Genomic DNA, 21,794 nt, shown 5'->3' with positions numbered 1-21,794 from the left:
GCTATCACTGTGCCCAAGTGACTAACTAAAATGGACCCAGGACAATGGCTGAAGTATTGTGTCCTAGGTAAATTGTGTGTCAACAAAGCAATGTTCGGAAGATGACTGCAGTTACACTGAGTCACATGGGGAGATCGGGAGGGTCTTTTAACAGAATGCAGTTGGACTTCATTGAGATGCATGTGTGCAATGGGTTGAGATATGCCCTGGTCTTTGTGTGCATCTTCTTTGAAGACTACCTCACCAGAAGGAACAATAGCCTCACTGTACTGAAATTGCTGTTAAGGGAACTTATACCTCAATTTGACTTACCTCAATTTGGCTATCCAACTTCTTTAGAATCAGGTTGCAGAACTCATTTTAATAATGAGGTCCTGAAATTGTTGTATGCAGCATTGCAAATGGAGCAGAAGTTACATTGCACGTATATACCTGAGGCTTCGGGTCTTATGGAATAGATAAATAGGACGCTGAAATCCAGACTTGCATAAGTGTGTGCTTCAATGTCTCTGAAATGGCCTGATGCTTTGCCTTTTGAGTTAATGAGTCTTCAAAGTGTACCTGACCGAAAGACTGGATTGTCTCCTCATGAGATCATTATGGGCAGAGCAATGAGATTTCTAGTGATTCCTCCAAATGTACTTGTGAACATTACAGATGATATTGTCCTCGATTATTGCAAGGGATTAGCTGATGTAATGCGTTCTGTGTCTCATCAAGTTGAAGCAGTTACAGCCCCTCCGCTCAAGAACAGTGCTATGGCCTCAGTGCTGGAGATTGGGTCTTGGTGAAGAAACATGTAAGAAAAACGTGCCTGGAACCTCAGTGGTGTGGGCTGTACCAAGTCATCATGGTCACCACAACTGCTGTAAAGTGAGGCGGTGTCCCTAACTGGACTCCTGCTTCCCTTACTCACAGAGTATGGCAGCACCTGTTCCAGAAGGACTGGTGGTGAGAGAAAGGCAACAAGAGCAGGTTCGTCAAGCTGTTGGGAAACAAATTGAGCTTGAAACAGAACTAGATCGGTCTGAGGGAGGTCCTGAAGAAGCCACAAATTAAGCTGAAGCAGAGACAACAAAATCTTGTCCTGTAGTGCTGAATGAGTCAAACTCAGAATCAGACCCTGAGGATGGATCTAGTGGTAGGAGAAAGTGAGTGGAAGCTGGAGTCCGATGGCCCAGAAGGCCTGAAGGAGAAAAAGTGAGCTTGCCTATAGAATGTGTGCCTCAGACGATTCCTGAAGAGACTGAGACCTCCTACTTAAGCAAAAGTGAAGACAAGGGTGTGGCATTAAGAAGAACAAAGAGAAACAAAGTGTCCAGTCTGAGGTACTCTTCACCTGAGTGGACTTATTAGGCCAGTGACACAGACAAAGAGTTGGGGTGTGAGGGGAGCTCCGCTCCTCTGGCACACCTAACAGCTTTTTTGGAGTTAGTCCAAAAACTCCGTTAGCCCTGCCAGTGGAGGGGAGCTCACCCGGTGCACACTGCAGCCTAGTTATGGGCTGGACAGCGCAAGTGCAGACAGTCTGCACAGAGGGCAGAAGGAGGAAGGTGCTGCAAACTCCTTGCCATTGCACTGTACACAGGACAGGCTGATGCACAAGAGGCCTGAAACTGCAGCTTTCACTGCCTAAGGCTATCTCCTGAATGTGTCCGATTTCAGAAGTGCTAAGCAGGGTCGGGCTTGGCTAACCAGGCCCGACTCTGCTTAGCGCTGTCGAGATCTGCCACATTCAGGACTCCACGGGTCACGGAACTCTGCCTCTGTGGAATTCCACAGAGTTTTTATTCAACTCTGTAGAATTCTGAGGTGTCGAACTCTGTGAAGTCCGCCCAGGCCTAACAAAGATTTCTGGGAAAATTGGAGTCACCATACAAGTTTGACTGAACCTCCATGAACTGAGCATTGTGGTTGAACTGTACCCTGCATTTTCATTTCTGATTTTGGAGAAGTAATGCAGGTAAATCAGAGAGGTAGATGTAGGTACATATTGAGTACACTATTGCTTATATTTCTTGCAGTATTGGTAGCTTTGCTAATAGGAGCATTCCCCCCAGGCTTTCTGTAGAGAAGGGATTACCCCTAGTGTTTCCCCACAAACATTGAGTCCTAGAGATAATAACCTTTATATATTAGATGAGGAACCTTTACACATAGACGAATCAAGAGGAGATTATTCTGAAAATGTATATTTTAGGCTACTGTGTGAAGAAATTACCATGATGAATGCAAGGGATTGTTACGTCTGTACACAGTTACCTGCTTCTGTGTCAGAAGACATTGCATATCATCATAGTCTGTTGCCTTATGGGACTTCTTGCAGTCTTTTGTTGAGCATATTTTACAATGAGGGAAGTTTTCAATACTATTTTTCAAATTATAGCTTGGTGTTGCCAGAAATCCATTTATTTAAGCATCTGGAAAAGAATCCTTATTTTAAAGGTGCATAAATGGGACAAAAATATATTGCATCACTAAGGCCTTTAGATACTGCATATGTACACAGACACAATCTGGCCTGTTCCATGACTGAGATAGAAAATATATTTGTGAATCTACTGGGAGAGAGAAGAAAGGAATTAGAATCCAGATACAAAAACCAGAGATCTCATGGCACAACACAGGTGAAAAAGGAGGAATTAGAAAATCAAGTGCAAGGGAAATTACCACTTTTAACTTTAGACGGCAACACAAAGGGAAGCTATGCATACATATTGATCAGAGTTATATAGACCTGTTGTTTATAGGAAAGAGTGATTGTGAGCATGTTTTTGATGTTAGAGGCAAGAGTGAATTCTTTCTGGATGGAAAGGATCCTGTGATTCCTGGATTGTATTTTATTTGTGGATAGTATACTAAGTTTAAGTTGCCAAACGATGGCATGGTACGTGTCATCTAGTAATAGTGTACCCAAAGATCAATCATGTGAAATATATTGAGACTCTTGTGTGGAAAACGAAACCTAGAACCAAATGAGGAGGTAGTGCTGCAGAAATAGTGGGAGACATTTTTGCTGCATTGATTCCATCTGTAGGGTTGATTCTGTTAGTCCGGAGGATTAGAAAGCGGCCTTCAATAGTGGACAAATTAGCTACCAGCACAGCAAATTCTTTGTTACCTGTGAACACAGAGATGGTAGCGATAAGATTTATGGTTTCACAAAATAGACTTGATGTATTGCTTACCAAAGAGGGTGGAGTCTGCAGGATGTTGATTGTCCAACAATGCTGCACCTATATTCCGGATGTGTGTATGGATTTGCAGAAGTATATTTGGACCATTTCTGGGTTGATGAAAGATTTGAAGGAACTGGGAGCGACAGGATCATGGGAAGTGAATGAGGATTCATTTTCTGCTATAGGCGGTGGTTTGGAATCTTGGGAAGTGGAATTCTAGTTCTGTTCTGTTTTGAAACCATTGTTGTCTATTGCAATAAGTGCAGTAGTTTTTTTGGTAAGATATAAGGTTTCCCAGAGAGTGAAAATTCAGAAGGGAAGAAAGAGATAGAGAGAAAATGTTGAAACAGAAGACGGTCAGTGTAAATATTATAACAATATGAAGCGTCTGGCGGAGTCGACATGAAAGCTGATGAAAACAGCAAGGTTCTAGAGAGTCTCATTCGAGAAGGAAGAAGGACTTAATACGTAATCTGAGGGGGGTTGAGAGAGCATAACTTGGCCAGAAAGGGGAATGAATTATAACGTGTGTTTAAATGTATTCATGCAAACAAAGAGCACTTATGTGAACTGAATTGTATTTGTAAGTAAAAATATAGAATGATTATATGAAAATTACATTTATTTAGTATTATTCTATGTGTGAATATTATGGTAATCAACATTGTCATAATTATTCCTCATTTGTTATACTCATGTGGAATGTACGTATAACCATGCATTTGAATGTGCCTTGAGCTCTATGTTGAGTTAGCTGAAGTTAAGGCCTAGAACATTTTTCTCTGTGTTTGAAAATTGTGCTCTTGCTGTGTATTTCTTTATTTGCAGGAGCATCTGCAGAAGCCTTCTCTTAATGAAATGCTTATTGTTAGTTATAGAAAAGGGGATATGGGAAGGCAGGTTGCCAAGGATAGGGGTGATACTGAGGAGTCGTGAAGGAGAACTCCCCTCCTGATTCCTGAAGACGAGAAAGATCCATGGTCGTCCTGATGCTTGTACCAAGAGGTGAAAGTATATTTAAAGGATAACATTCACAGCTAAGCACAGACTATAGAAAGTTACTTCTGGTGACACTGACTATCTAAAGTTTGAGGGGATAAGAGTGTTTTAGCTAGTTAGAGATTCAGACACCTTTTTACCTTTGACCAGAACGGACCTTTAGAAAGTGAGGGCCTCATTTACAAGGATTTTTCACCACCATAGCTCCATTTTTTTACGCTGAAAAACCCACAGCATATTTACAAACTGGCACAATGTCACCACTGAACCAGTTTGTAAAGCCTTCTGTCACATTATACCTGCACCAGGTATAATGTATGCAAGGTAGGCATTCCCCTTTTAAAAGGCCCACAGAAATGGCACAGTGAAATCTACAAGATTTCATTGTGCCATGCTGCACCTGGGAGTCAACTTTTCATCTGTTTTCCAACTCAAGGTCAAGCAGCCATGAAAACAGATGAAAGGATTGCTCCTGAACACAGGGAGCTGCATTTTTAGCTGCTTCAAGCATACAGGAGCACTGCCAGGTCCTGCTGGAGGCAGGGATCTAGCAGGAATTGCGGCGGCCTTGAGGCTTCCCCTTGGTCCTCGTGAGACCTTGTACACTTTTCCAAGGCAAAGCTAGTGTGCTTTCTCTGCAGCTCCACCTTGAAAAATTATATGAAATCCTTGATGGAATGACTGCATCGTTGCACTTTCAGAGAGCAATATCTTCTGTAATGATTGACCAGTAGGCTTTTTTGTTGTGATATCCTGTTGAGAATATAGCGCATCAGACTCCCTTTTAACTACTGCGAATGCGTGAAATCACTTAGAAGCCACATCCATTTGGCCGAATTTCTTGCAGGACGTGGGGTTGGTGCCCTACAGAGGTTGGCCGCAGGGCCTGGGCAAAGAGCAGGCCCTGCAGTCAACCCACGCTGTGAACAGCACAGGGATGGATGCCTATGGGAGGATGGCAGCAGGGCTGTTCATTAAATTTAGGCCATAAGATATAGGGCCTGATTCTAACTTTGGAGGATGGTGTTAAACCGTCCCAAAAGTGGCGGATATACCACCTACCGTATTACGAGTCCATTATATCCTATGGAACTCGTAATACGGTAGGTGGTATATCCGCCACTTTTGGGACGGTTTAACACCGTCCTCCAAAGTTAGAATCAGGCCCATAGTTTCTTAACATCACTATAAGTATGACTATAATTGTTGAATTTCTATGGTTTTGTGTGTTTATAACATAAACCTAGCTAAAATGTCCCTGTAACCTTTGTTTCTTTCAGTGAATTTCTATGTTTTTCTTTTTTAACACAAAGTAATATCTAATTACCAAATGTTAATACAACCATGCCGTGAGTGGCTGCATGTTCTTTTTTCATCAGTCTACAGACTCACAGATCCTTATACTAGGGGTCTGGCAGAGCGCTGCAGTAGATTTGAAGATGCATGGATCATCTAATAAAAATTGTTTGGGCAATTTGTTGCCCATAAGGGGTCCCTCAGATACCTCTCCATGTTTCCTATGGAGTTAGGATACCTCTATCCTGACCCCTGACGTGATGTCTTATTTATCTTTTCATCCCTGGGTCGAGCCAAGAATCAAAATTGCAGCTGCAACTTTCTTTTATGATTGCCACTAGCCAATCAGGCCTTGCTTTTGGGGTCATCCTCGAAGGATCCGCGTCCCTAGATATCTATATATTTTCCCTCCATTAACTCCAAAACTATGGAACAGATTTACACCAAATTACAGAAAGAGTTCTTTCTGGACCAAGATCTAGGTTTCTGCCAAATTTGGTGTAATTCCGTTCAGGGGTTCGGACTGTGGTCGTGTTTAAAAATTGCTAAATCCCCATAGACGTTGCATAGGGAAAAAGTGTTTTGGAATCCCCCTTTTTCTTGGCCCCCGCTTGATGAATCACCCCGAAATCTTCCATACATCACCAAAAGTGATTGACAAACTAGTTTTGAAAATTTCCTTAAGATCATCAAACGGCACCAAAGTTATTTACGAAACAAAAAATGCTTCATCTATGGGAAAAGTTGCTACTTACTAAAACTAGAAAGAATATTTGTTGGTTTGCTAATAACTAGAGGAATCTTCACAAAACTTTCCACAAAAATTTTTTGTACATCTCAGCTCTTTCCTGGTAAATTTCAGGGTGATCCGTCAACCAGGGTCTGAGAAAAAAGGGGGTCCCAAAACACAAACTCCCCATGTATTTTCCATGGATTTCTTTAAGACAGGTTTCAGAAAAAAACTGCTTACTGAATGGAATTGCATCAAATTTGGCAGGAAGCTAGATTATGGTCCGCAGATTGTGCTTTTTATGATTTGGTGTGCATCCATTCAGTAGGTTTTGAGAAATTAAGGGTAAAAAATAATTGTAGAATTTGGCAGTTAGGCTTGTGAGAGTCCTGCAAGCCTACTGCAAGAGCGTATAATCAAAATTGGAGCCCTGTCATTGGTTGCGAGGTTTGTTTTTCCTGTGAGCCTTCCCACTCTTGCTGGAGCTAGAGGCTCCAGTGAGTCCACAAAACCAAGTGCTATGATTGGCTGGCTGTTGGAATGTTAGAAATGAAATGCCCACCATTACTGTTTTCCGTGAATAATTGAATGTGTAGTGGAAATGAACTAAAAAAGTGATATAAGGGGGCAGCAGAAAGGAATGCTGTCCCGCAGATTTAGAGAGGAGGTGTCTCAGGGATAACTACTGTGAAGATATAAGTTTATATTGTTTTTAACTACTCTTTACTATCTCACAGGACTCTTGCAGGATTGTGAATAGTAAAAATTAGTATATGAATTTTCAATACACTCCATTCGTAGGAATGGATATTGTGGTCCATGTTTTTGAGAGGGAATGTGTAAGAAATAAGTACTGTGATTAGTAGAAGGTTAATTCTTTTTTTTTTTGTTTATTACGGTCTTGGGAGACTCTTACAGGATCATGAAGAGTAGAAAGGAATAGGTGATCTTTTGATACACTGTATAATGCACATTGGCGACAGTGGGAAGGAATCTTACTGCAGATGGTTTATGCCCATCGACCTAAGTAGAGTACATTCTCTTCTCACATCCTATTATGCCACACTCATTATTGGAGAGTGGTGTATCAGCAGGGAGAGAAGTCCCTGGCAGAGCATAGTATGCTCACCTGTCATCCAAAAGAGAGGTCTCAGTGCAGGTCTCTTGCCACACAGCCTACTATACACACCTGTCATCTAAGAGAGAGGTCTGAAAGGAGAAGCCAGTCTATGGACACACCTTACTATACACATCTGTCATCTGAGAGATAGGTCTGAAAGGAGAGGCCAGTCCATGCACACACCCTAATTTGCACACCCATCATCTGAGAGAGAGGTCTGACAGGAGAGGCCAGTTCATTCACACACCCTAACACGCACAAACATTATCTGAGAGAGAGGTCTGATAGTAAAGGGCAGTCTCTCTCCACTCACTATAACTATACTGTTGCTATACTATTTTACTTTTACTCTCCCAGCTTAATTCTTTCTTGCAAAGTTTACAAATAGCGTACTTTGCAGAAACTTTCTTGCCACCTGACCTCATGTCAAAGAATTGTCACACCAAGGATTCCTTGAGGTGCGGATTGGCAGCTCTCATGCACACAGTTATAACAATACACATATCTAGAAAAATACAGTTTGCAAAACAATTTAAACCTCTCTCAACAGGGCCTAACAAACATTGTTAAAATGAAAACCCCCAGAGTTTCTCAGAGTTTGTGGCCAGCACCAAAACCCTTGCCTACTACTGTAAAATGTGTGATTACATGTAAAAAAATACCTGTCTATATCCTGTAGCACAATTTGATAGCAATCAACTGTTAAAATCTTACTAGCTTAAACAAATTAATCAATCAAACACTTTATTTTGGAAAAATGCCATCAATACAGAATAAAATCATCAAATAAAAACAATAAAATCGAACATTTAAACACAAAAATGCAGAAAAAAACAAGGTGAAGTGCAAGATTATTAAAGTGCAGAACAAAGCATTAAACCATTCTTATTAAAAATCATGAAGAGAGCCCCCTATCTATAGTTCCTAGGCGATTCCCTGCTCTTACCCTTAAACAAATCATTTTCAGACTAACTAGACTGACTTCCTTCATCATAACGTTTCATAATAGCAGACCAGACCTATGGCACTGGGTAAATCTATTCCCAGTGAACCGATCAGGCCTATAGAGTTTCACCATAACCAACTCAGGTCCATGGTTGTGAGCAAAAGCGTTTGCACAACGCAACCACCAGGCATAAAATTAGAAAGGTATATAAAAAAAATCAGTTGACTAAGCAAAATACCACCTGTCCTAAGAGTGTCTAACAAGGATTCCCATAGAGCAAACCTTCTAAGTCCATGGTTTCTCACAGAGGGTAAACCCAACAAAACCATTGCCTATTATGGAAATCTGTGAGATTCTATGTGACAAAATACCTACTTGTAGGCTTTAATGTAGAGTAATTCACTTAAACTTGTTTTTGACTTAACATATGCTTTTCATAATAAAGGGTTCAGGCCTAGTGCCTTTTTCAAAACTTTACATAATAAACATATCAGGAAAATAACCATGATTGTAGGACTTTCCACCATAACCAACTCAGTACTTCAGTATTTAGTATGAGCTTTGCCACAAGCTAAAAGGGCAATACAAGCAGCCATTTTAGTGGAAACACACATAGGCCCTCATTCTGACCTTGGCGGTCTTTTCGCGAGACCGCCGAGTTACCGCCGCGGTGAAGACCGCCGACCGCGGCGGTATGCCGCTGTGCGCATTCCGACCGCTGGGAGCGTTCCGCCGGGAAACAGCCAGCAGCCACACTGGCGGTCGGCGGAAAAGTGGAGACTGGTCAACCTCCACCGCCACGCCAGCAGAACACCGCCCACAGAATTACGACCCACATATCTGTGTGGCGGTCTTCTGTTGGCGGTGTTCTGTTGGCGGTCACCTCCCCATGGCTCCCGTCGCCTACCGGAGGACCAACGCACAAGGTAAGTTGACCGTCCGTGAGGGGAGGGGGAGGGGGGGTGTTGTGTGATGTGGGCGTGCATGGGGGTGTGCGTGTGAGTGTGTAGAGGGGGTGTGTGAGTGCGTGTATGCGGGCGGGGGGTGCTGCTGTGTCTATGGGTAATGTGTGCTGTTCGGCAGGTGCGCATGTCTGCATGTATGTGTGCGGGTATGTGTCCCCGTTGTGTATGTGTGTGTAGGGGGTGTGTATATGTGCATGTTGGGGGTGTGTGCATGTCGGGGTGCATGTATGTGCATGTCGGGGTGGGGGTGGGGAGGGGGTTCGTACCACCTCTGGGGGGTGGCAGGGGGGTGGAGGGTGTGGGGGGAGGACTCGGGTGGGTAGTGGGGGGTGGGGGAGACCCCTATCAGTGCCAGGGAAGGAATTCCCTGGCCCCGATAGTGCTTACCGCCATGGTTCGCATGGCGGTTCCCGACCGCCAGAAACCGCGGCGGTAGGCAGGGTCATGATACCGTTGGCGGTCTTGGGACGACCGCCGGGCCGGAGTGCGCAAACTCCAGCCCGGCGGTCATGACCGCCGTGGCGGTCGGAGTGGGGAAGTGGCGGTCGATCGCGGCGGTGACCGCCGCGGTCAGAATGCCATTTTTCTGACCGCCGGTCTGTTCGCGGTCCGACCGCCGCCTCTCCGCCGACCGCCAAGGTCAGAATGAGGGCCATAATTTGCCCAATCAAATCCTGTACCCAAGGTGAACCAACATGTTGGTAGAACCAAAGCCCCTCTCTCGATAGTACTGTAAAACCTAGCTCTTTTTTGTTGATCACATAAGATCACATGACATCTATACTGTCAAGCCAGACCTAAAAATGCATGTATTAGTGTAACCATGTGCATCCCATACTACTTGCAAATACAAAACTGCACTCAGAAGTCTAAAATGAATGATGGAAAAGTAGGGTGTTGCAAATATATTTTTCATGCCTTCCCTCTAACCATCTGTATCGCTACCAGAGAAAAACTAACACTGTAAGTTATCTGGTGATATAAAACACTTTAACAGCTATACCCTGCCATGTGTGAGACCCAAACGTTTAAGCTCAGGCAGCCTTATAGCTGCTGGCCCCAGCAGCTGAATAGACAAACACTATAATCACAGCTGTGTGAAGGGAGGACAAGCTTTTTTTTTTCTGTGCAAGCACTCAACTTCTGCCCAATTAAAAACATGCAGTCCCAGTTGCCAATATGTGGGTGTATCCAAAGCTCCTCTCTGTAACACATCTGATGTCTCTCTTTTAGGTTGATCACATTACGTCTGGTGACAACTGCACTGTCAAGCCAAACCTAACATTTGCTTCCAGTTCAAATGGATCAAAAAATACTTTAAAAGTGTCAAATATGTTACAGTGCAGTGGCAGATCTTGTCTTTCCTTGCTACACAATAATTCCAGTGGTGCTTGCTATAGCCAGATCTCTGTATTTAAAGCTTGGCAAGAAGATGCACATACAGACAGATGTGGCCCACCTTTGTGGAACCAGGTACATGCAATGCAATGGTTATTACTGCATCAGTTCACTGAATTGTATATCTAGCAACTTATGAGAATTCCTTTTTATACCTTAAATATCACCAAAAAGGACTTTCCCACAACTTGTGGAAAACACAAGCACAGATATAACATCTTAAACCTGTGCCTAATACCTTATAGGGTACATGGATTTTGGAACAGTATTCCCAGGCCCTCTCCTGCTGAGCCTCTCTTGGTATTAAACAGTGTACTAAAAACTGCAGAGAACAAAACAATGCTTCACTTCGAGGTTGCTTGGGATTAACAATTGATACGTCCAGTCCAATAATATCATCCATGGAATATCTGGAATGTTCCTAACAAACCTAATCCTCAAATGTACTCTTTCTGTTTCTAATGTCTCACTGTTGTCCCTAAGAATACCCATATGTGTAGCACAGAATGGCAACTCGTGTGGTGTTGGTCAAGCAAGCATTGTATGGCATTGATTGCTGGTTGATTCATTCACATTTCAGCATGAATGACCCTTCTGCACCATTTCGCCAGATATACTAGAAGACTAGAAGATTAATCAAGGAACCTAACTAACATGTCCAAATACCTGTCCCTGGTAAAGCATCTGATACAAAAAAGGTTCTGCCTAAATGAGAATCATTGTGAAATTCCCCTTGTGTATTCTGTCAACCCAATGATAATGTCCTTATCCTGGGCTGAGTCACTGGTTGCTTCCCTCCACCCTATGCACACGAGTGAGAACAGTATGGAATTTGGGTGTATTATTTGACAGTGACCACTCCTTTAACACACAAATAAATGTTCTTTGCTTCAAAGAGTTCAATCTTTTCTCAAACCTCTCAGGAAATCTCTCCTCATCGTTGCTACTTCATGTCCTGCCTTGACTACTGCAGTGGGTTCCACAAAGGCCTTACAAACAAACCACTCACAAAGATCTAATAAATCATCATTTCCTAAACCAGGCAGCACACCTTTGTCATGGTCTGAAGAGCTCTTGAATCCCTGCACTGCATCTTGGCAAAATTAAGATTGAATTTCAAGCTCTATTCTTCATCATCAAACCCCTTCACAGATGCTCACCAGACCACCTTACCAAGATGTTAATTATCTACTCTCCAACCAGTAATCTACCCGCTGTCAATCAAAATACACCGACATCGCAGCCAACTTTCTACAAGAAACTTGGTGGAAGATTCCTTCACACTCAAGGTTTTCTCTTTGGACCTCCAGACTGTCACACCTCACATAACAAAATGACTGCAATAAATTCAGAATGTTTGATCCGTCCTATGGTTAGACCTGATTCCAAAGAACATTTGCTCATCCAGTCCCCCCTTGTCAAATTATTCAGCTGGTCAGACTGGCCAGTAACTCTCACCAAGGACACAAATAAAATACTTGCACCTACCATGAAGTAAACATTGCACCTCAGTTTATCAGATAGGTACTCGGACCAGGTGAAAGGTAGGACTGGGACAGAAATCAGGCCCAGGCACCAAAATAAAAGTGTCTCTGCTTAGTAAATTGGAAACTTTAAAAAGTGTCCCATGTTTGCAATCAGAGGAGTTCAGAACTTGTAAAGACACAACATATAAGTGTTTTGCAAGGTGTGGAAGACTCCGAGGGTTTATGTTTGCTGTAGGCAATGTTTGTTTTAATATTAGGAAATCAACAGCAAAAACCAACCCAGCAGACCATAACACAGGCCCACACACAGCCAAGAAACCGTCCCACACACTGACCTGTGAGGATAGCCCATGGTGCATTGCCTGATTGCCTTAAAGGCCAGTCTGACCCTGAACAGCAGTCTCCATCTCTTTGCTGCTGTCTGTCCTTCATCACAAGGCTTGAACTTATTATTCTCCCCCACTGTCCATTGTAGCCCATTCAAAGCCCTCTGAGACTGTCACAGTGGTTTTCATTATAACACTACAAACTCCCCCTGAAAAATAAGCACAATTATTGTTATAACCTACATCTCAGTTTCCTTCTTTTGTGTCCATTCATGCCCATGAAATGTCTGGTAAAATGTGAGCATGATGTCACTATAAAAACAATAGAATAGAACTTGGGCCAAGTGTAATGTTACAATGGCAGCTGGAGGTGAAGCTGTTGATCTTGTTAGTAGAATTAATAAAAAGTGGAGAAAGTAAACTTCATGGACTACCTGAACCTAACATTGGCAATAAGCTGTCTAAGGAGGGGCAGGTGATCCACCAACAACCCTCGAGAACCGAGCATGAGTGTTCAATAATCTGCCATGTGTGAACTTCAACAGGTGAAATTGCCACTGTTCGATGTGAACTATGAGTACATTTCAATTCTGGACATTTGATGTTTTTTTTTACAATATTACTACATTCAGGTGATCAGGCGTCTCGCCCATTCTCTTATTTCTAGTTCTGATTAATCTTTTTAGGAGTTTTGAGGGGTAAAGAGAATCAATTTACAGTGTTACTCATTTGGTCGCACATTGAATCTCAGAGGCGGAATTAAAATTCAAAAGGTTTAGTACAAATTCAAAGCCAGACTTATGTAAATGAGTCTCTTTAACATACTATACAAGTACAGAATCACGAAATGAGAGGTAAAGTGTTGAGTCATATTAAACCGAACAAGCATACGCATGCCAAAATCTCAGTTGCCGCTATACAAAAAATAAGAAAAAGTACTTGATGATCAGAGTCCAGATTTCTATCCTCCTGCCTAATCATTTATATCTAAATAAATTTAACTATTCTAAACCTAAGGTTTCTTCAATGAATCAAAAGTGTCAGCATCACAAAAACATCAGTGGAAGTTCTGTAGGAGAGATATGGGTAGCATAAAGCCACATCAGCCAAAGCAAAAGAAAGGTATTTGCCTATCTAATCCTGTAAAGGTCCTCACAAGTCAAAATGTAAAAGGAATCTACCTTACAAACTAACTAAACACCTCTTTATTCTAGCAGAACTTTCAGGAGCTGACATCAACACCAGTAACTTTCCACTTTCCAGGCACAGTTTGAAATTTGCAACTCCCATTAGCCTTTCATCTCTCGGACTATTATCAGGATGAACTTGGATCCCTCCCATTCTAGGAATCCAAAGGGTAGTTCTTCTTCATGACTCCTTGTTAACACTCCTGGTCCTTGGCAACCCATTTTCTCATACTCACTTATCTAAAACTAATGATAAGCTCTTTATTAACTAGAGACTTGTGCAGATGCACCTACAAATAAAGGCATAAGCACCGAAAGTAAAACTCCACGTTGAAGATTAAACATGGAAGAATGTTTCAGACCTTAACTCCAGCCAATTTAACATAGAACTCAATGCACATTTGAATACATGATTATGAATGCATTTCATAAGCACAACAAATGAGGAATAGCCATGAAAATATATCATTTAACTAAGATATCATAGCACCAATTCATTTGAATAAAACTTTGCACGTGTATCTCTTCAATCAATAAAGGTCAGTACAGAACATACATACAACTTTTGTGTATTTTTACTTATAAGTGCCCTTCAATTATATGAGTTTCAGTGCATCACACTTACATGAATACATTTTGAACACACATTATATACGTCGTTGATTGCCATTTCTCATCATTTTTGGAACACATAATAGCAGAGCCAAGTTATGCTCTCTCAGAGGCTAAATGAAGGCAGTGTGAATCTCAGATGGTTTTTAGAATACTAAACGGATCAATAAAGGTCAGTACAGAACATACATACAACTTTTGTGTATTTTTACTTATAAGTGCCCTTCAATTATATGAGTTTCAGTGCATCACACTTACATGAATACATTTTGAACACACATTATATACGTAGTTGATTGCCATTTCTCATCATTTTTGGAACACATAATAGCAGAGCCAAGTTATGCTCTCTCAGAGGCTAAATGAAGGCAGTGTGAATCTCAGATGGTTTTTAGAATACTAAACGGATCTTTACAGTCATTGTGTTCTGGTTTATTTTTCAAACACACTCCTTCTAGCACAGCCCATGTTTCTTTGAGAGGTGATCATGGGTTGGAACACAGCTGAGGAGCAATTGCATTGCTGGAGTGTTGGGTAATTTACTGAGGGAACAAGCAGGATGCAGCAGTGACCTGCATAGTCATGCACAACACTCATGCAATCATGGGACTAGTCACTTCTGGTTTCTTTAAACTAAACTGGAAACACACACAATTTTAACCCGCTCACACCTTTGGAGTTCCACTCATAACTGTGATGGACTGTAAAGAGGAATGGATATCATAGCTATCTTTCCAACATAAAATGTGTGCAAATTAGTAAGGCCTTTGGTCTTAAAAAGTGACATCAGCCAATTCAAGACTCATTTCTTGTTTCTTTATGCATCATAAACCTGCTTTTTTATGCCCAAATGAGGTTCTGAGACTCAGTTAACTGCATTAAGAGAATACTACTACTGGAAACTTTACGTTTCAACTTGTACATGGTTGTTGTTTTAGTTTATTATATTAGTCTATTAATGTAACCTTTTATTTTAGCTATGTGTGTCAGTTTATTCCTTTACTTTGTTATTTTAGATTACTTTCCAGAGGGAAATTGAAGACTGGTTGCTGTCAGCATGTCACACCTCCCACAATTCATGCCTGAGTCTGGTGAACTATTACTACCTTGAAAAAAATTGAAAAAGCGTTTTGACTCTTATTTGATAGCGATTGATGGGAAAAAGTTTTCTCTAGCATGGAAACAAGGGATCTTGTTTCACAACCTTGCTATGGAGGGGCAGAATATCTATGAAAGTTTGAATTAAATTGTTACGCGGAATGGAGAAGGGGAGCCTAGAGATGTATATGAAATGTTGGTGTCGATGTCGGAGAAATATTTTGGACCACATATTAATGTAATTTTGGAGCAATGTACGTTTTTCACAATAACTCAAGCTAAGGGAGAAAAGGTGGGAAATATTTTGATTCATGAAAAAGTTTGGCACGAAATTGTAAATTCAGTAAATCAACAGATTCACTCATTTGTGGCCAATTGGTGTGATACACCAATTATATCAGAGTTCAGGAGAATTATTGGCCAAGAATCCTATGTTGAGGAAAGCCATAGATTGTGGAAAACACAGAACAAGCTTTTGGTTGGGTCAGAGACATGTGCAGCTTGACAACGCACACTCTGGAGAACGTTATCACTCAAGCTCACATATATAAAGGCAACAAGGCTTTTGTGTAAAAAGTACTGAATAAAGGGCCCACGCTTAATTCTAATCTCACAAAAGACTCTAATCTTACAATAGACTTCAAGTTTAAATGTTTTAAGAGTGGAAACTCCAACCACCTTTCTAAAAATTCAAACTGATATGCTTATAATTCTGTTTGCAGGTGTTCTGGTAAGAAAAATTACTTTGCTCGCATGTGTTAGAACGTCAAAGTACATGGAGTCACGGAGGCTTCTAAAATGAGTCAAAAAGCGATCTCAAATAGGTCTTTCTGCTTCTAGCATAAACCATGTGTATGCATAATTGGATGTGAGGCATTTTACTATGCCTAAGTGTGAGACTGAAATTGGTTGGAAAACCTGATGTTGTTAGGCTACTTAGTTTTTCCATTTACTCTAGTTGATAACAAAATTTGCAGGAGATATAGGGAAAAGACAACACGATCTTATTGCCACCTGATATAAATCCTGAGGGGTCTGGTGGTTGAACATTGATTTACTTGGTTACACTGTCATGAACATTAAGCTCAAGGGGAATGAGACAGTGGGGAAGATCTATGCAGCCAAACACACAGATAGTCTTGTGGAGTGGAGGAATCAAAGACATTTAGGAATTGCACTCAATCTTGATTCCCCTGATTCTTTTGATTGCAAATATAGGGGAGTATAGGGAACTAGTCAAAGAGATTCATGAGGTGTTTAGAAATAAGCTTGGCCTTTTGAACGATTTCAAGCATATGATTATCCTAAAAGAGAATATGAAACCTGAAGTGCATAAGGTAGAGGACTACCAATTCTTATGTTGAAGCTGTTTCTGGAAGAATTAGGTAAATTGTTACGCATGGGATTATTGAAGATATAAAAGCCTAAGATTGGTTGACTCCCATTGTTTTGGGTCCTAAGGATAATGGCGCAAAGTTATATATGTGTGTCGATCTGAGAAATCTTAATCAGTGTATCTAGCTTGGTCGCCAACCTTTGCCAGATATCACAGATGCTTTGGCTTTACTCTAGGATGTGTGTATTTTCAGTGCAATGGATCCTTCAGCTGCTTACTATCAGGTGTTTCTCTGTAAAGATTCCAGAGCCCTCACTTCCATTCGGTGCATTCAGATTTGTCGGAATGCCATTTCAGATGACATCTGCAGCTGCTTGCTTTCAGAGATGTATGAAGGACGCACTTAAGGGGTTTGGCTTAGTAATGTTCTTCCAAGATAATATCTGAGTGTATGGGAAGACAAAACCATGACGTTATGTTGAGAGATGTTTTGACCAAGCTATGAGACAGAGGACTTACTCTTAAAAAATGAGAATTACAAATTTAGTGCAGGCACAGTTTCTTATTTGGGCCATAACATTTCAGGTGATGGAAACAGTTCCAAATTGGAGTTAGCAAAAGCTATTACCTCACTAGCTGTTCATTTGTAGTTCTGTAGAGCATTACTTCAAGTTTGTCCCAAAGTTTGCTAGTGTTGTACACGTTTTACGCTCACAGATGAAGAAGGGCATTATTCTTGATTGGTCAAAAGATTGTGAAGAAGCTATTAAGAGCAGTAAGGAGGAGATTGTTAAGCTGCCAAGCCTTGGACATTTCAATGTTTCAAAGAATATCATTTTGATGACTGACTCCAGTATAAAAGGGCTGGCGGCAATCTTATTTCAAATGTTATATGAGAAGAAAAAGTTGCAGTCTTCACTTCTTGCTCACTCAAGGCAGCTGAGGAGCGTTATTCTGTCACTGAACAAGAGACGTTGGCTTGTACATGGGGAGTGCATTATTTTAAGTTATTTTTAGGAGGACTGGCATTTGTTTTAAGAGCGGATCAGAGGCCTTCGGTTCAGTTGTTGGCTTGCAAGAACATTGACAATATCACTCCGCACATTAAAAGTTGGGTTGAGAGCTTAATTGAGTTCATAAGGAGTGCCTTCCAGGCATCAAAAATATTCCTTCAGATTGTTTTCTGAGGTTACCAGTGGACAGATTGGTTTTGACGGAAACTGACATTCCTGTTATGTGGGTCAAGGAGTCAGCACTTCTGAGGAAGGGATGGGAATCAGATGTGTTTAAGGATATGGTAATGAAGGTAGTGTTGGACTATGTGGTAGCAGATTGGCCCAATCGTAAGTTTGTGATAGAAGATTTCAATGTTTTCTAGAATATAAGAGACAAATTGACCATTGTGAATGGTAAACTTCACCATGGACAGCTCTTGACTCCTCCTGTTGGATTATAGGACAATATTATCAATTTGGAACATGAAGGGCATTTAGGAAGGATCTTGATGAAGACCATGTAAATGAGGATTATTGGTGGCTTGGTTTAGATAGACATGTTGAGAACATTGTTAAGGATTGTAGTCAGTGTGCAAACAATGCTAAATCCAAGCCTGTGGGGACAGCTCCTCTGTCCTCTGTTGTAATTCCTGATGAACCTTGGAGCAAGTTAGGGTTAGATATAATTTGTCCTTTGAATGACTGCCGCCTGGTGAGAGATGTGTTCTGGTTTTGGTTAATTATACATCAAAGTGAGTCTCAGCTTGCTTGTTGACTTCTATAACCATCAAATGTGCTGTCTGAGTTTTGGTGAAGTACTGCTTGTGAGCAAGGAGGGTTAGGCCGACAGTTGCGACTTGTTGTAGGAGTGACTCAGTCGCCTACAAACAGAAGTGCTGTCTCCCCTAAACCAGCAGTCTCACTAAGAAGTGAGAATCCAACTATGACTTGGCACCCCCAACAATGGAGTTTTGGCACTAATTTATGGATATTTGAGTATCTCTGTCTCACACACAGTAGGTACCCTAAGTACCATTATATGAAGACGTCCGTGGTCATAGGAGTAATCCTCCTCAGCTGAATAGAGAGCACCTAATTATGCTGTAGGTTGTTCAAACATGAACCCTTAGAAGGATTTTCCCCCCTTTGGTGTTCCTTCTCTGTAATCATTACGCAACATGGCTAATGTCATATACATTCCAGAGAATCTCAGACATGCATTAACACAACATCTAGTAGCCCGTGGCTTAACAGGTAAGGGCGGGGATGTCACATTTATCGTGGAAGCTCACAAGGCTTACCAAAACAGAAACATTCTATTCATGGGTCACCTTTCCTGAAGAAGACGATACAACACATACATTTCACACATATCAAATAGTGAACGTACTGCAATGGTACCAGGCTTACCATTATTCAGAGATATCGCTTCCTTATCAAGAACATCCAAATTGTTTCAATGGCGCCCTACCACATGTAATACAACCCATGAGATTAGGGGGGTCATTCTGACCCCGGGGCGGCGGGAGCCGCCCGCCTGGAGGGAACCGCCAGAAGACCGTACCGCGGTCAAAAGACCGCCGCGGTCATTCTGGGTTTCCCACTGGGCTGGCGGGCGACCACCAAAAGGCCGCCCGCCAGCCCAGTGGGAAACAGCCCTCCATGAGGATGCCGGCTCCGAATGGAGCCGGCGGAGTGGAGGATGTGCGACGGGTGCAGTGGCACCCGTCGCGTATTTCAGTGACTGCAATGCAGACACTGAAATACAAAGTGGGGCCCTCTTACGGGGCCCCTGCAGTGCCCATGCCATTGGCATGGGCACTGCAGGGGCCCCCAGGGGCCCCACGACACCCCTCACCGCCATCCTGTTCCTGGCGGGCGGAACCGCCAGGAACAGGATGGCGGTGAGGGGGTCGGAATCCCCCATGGGGGTTCCCAGGGCAGCGGAAAACCGGCGGGAGACCGCCGGTTTTCCTGTTCTGACCGCGGCCGAACCGCCGCGGTCAGAATGCCCAAGGGAGCACCGCCAGCCTGTTGGCGGTGCTCCCGCGGTCCCCGGCCCTGGCGGTATTTACCGCCAGGGTCGGAATGACCCCCTAGGTCCCTTAAGTAATGAGGGACCAACGAGGCCCATGTTTGCCACATATACACCACATCCTGGGGTACAGGCAATGCAAACAACTGATGTACGCACACTCTATAATGAGCTGTTGGCACTATACAGATGACCGGTGCAATTCGCTATGCAGTCCTTGAATAGCATCCCAGCATGGACTGCACCAGCTGGTCATCAATTGGCCTTTACAGGGATTAGCCCACAAACAATACATTCTATCATGTGCAAGACGCCCACGGAAGGTAAGAAGATTCTGTTCTGGATAGCACAGAAAACTAACCAGCTTGAAGCAGTGTTTTCCAATACAGATTCCCAAGATAAGCATAGAATTCTCACAATGTGCTTGCCATTTGAAATGGTTCCCTCAGTGGACAACTGCCCCACATGGGTACCATCTTTGCTTTAATTTACACTACCAGGCACGGTACCCTGACACTTGCCAACTTACCGGAAGTGTTAAAGCAAATTCAAAATGAGCACAGGGCTGCTTCAGCCCAGGATTTGGGGATGAAACTGATGCGCAACTTCGACACAGTCTCCTCAATAATTCTCAGTAGCATTATAGGAGAGGCGGTAGTGTTGGCTATATGCCAGTGGCTCCGGGAGATTCCACAGTAGGAATAGGTGCGTCAACTACCAAAAATTATTTCTGAAACCTATACTAGTATGAGATGGGATAGTTTGGCAACCAAGCCAAAGAAGCCTGAAAATCAGAGTACCACCGAAGGATGGTACTAAACAAGCACAAGCGGGTTCTAAAAAATGCTGGGATAAACAAAAATAAATTAAGGACAGAAGAAGTCAGAGAGCAGACTCTCCTCATCTGGAGGGCTCCAAAAGGAGATATAATCTCAGAAGTAGAGAAACTTTAAAAGCTCCTAACACATACAGTGATACACGTCCCTCTCGTTCCTTTTAGGAAACATTAGATAGTGAGAGAGTGGCCCGGTCAGAGCAACACACTGACTATGTGAAACAGAAGAAAGACTCACAGAATTCCTCAGACAAGAAAGAGGCAAATCCCCACAACAAAAGCTACAATGTAAAAAGAAGACAGTGGCAGCAATTTGAATAAAACATGCCAGTAAACTTAAAAACATTGCTGAGGAACAAGACCTGGGCAGTGACCCTGCTGGACAGCATGGTAAAAGTCACGTTATGTTGCCAGAGTCTGAAAGATCATCTGGATGTTTCAGCAACTAATGACTTTCTGGTAGTCGAGACTGTGGACATGCGTGTTCTCCCATCCGTCAGGGTTTATGATTTAAATATCCAAATTGAGGGAGACAGAGAGCGCACTATTAGTGTAATCTTTTGGGAAGAACCTAATTGTGATATCCTATTGGCAGAAAAAGACTTGCCGCCTGAGCATGTCTGCAAACTCCCACATGGGGAAGATGTAATTTTGTCTTCTTCCTCAGATCTTGTTCCGGATGCGGTACAAGAAGCCTACGCTGTTGGCTAAGCTTTGGTGTGGGCAACAGCACTGTACCACAACCACATAGGTTAGGATAAGGATGCCCCCTACCATGTAATACCTACTATATCTGCGCCCCAGTCTCAACCTCAATACCCAGTCAAATATGAGGCTAAAGCCCAAGTGAGGGAGATCCTCACTCAACTCAAGTACCAGGGAGTAATAGAGCCCTGTGTCTCTGCAATGAATAATCCGTTATTTCCTGTTGCAAAACCAGACCATTCATATAGAATAGTATTAGATTATAGACCCTTATAGACCCTTAAACAACTACACACACGCATACGCAATACTAAATGCCCACACCACCGCACTAATTAACAATATAGTGCATAAAACATACAAAACAACCTTGGATATTTCCAGAGGTTTTTTCTGCCAAAACATAGCTCATGAAAGTCGGGACCTGAGTGCATTCTCATTTGGCTCATAAAAATGCTTTTGTCATTTGCCCAAGGGATGTAAGAACAGCCCAGGGTTGTTTGCTGCCTTTGCAACATCAATATTGCATGATATTGATCCTAAGG

This window comes from Pleurodeles waltl, chromosome 1_2 (assembly GCF_031143425.1).
Source record: "Pleurodeles waltl isolate 20211129_DDA chromosome 1_2, aPleWal1.hap1.20221129, whole genome shotgun sequence".
In the NCBI taxonomy this organism is placed as follows: Eukaryota; Metazoa; Chordata; class Amphibia; order Caudata; family Salamandridae; genus Pleurodeles; species Pleurodeles waltl.
This window is presented reverse-complemented; position numbering follows the sequence as displayed.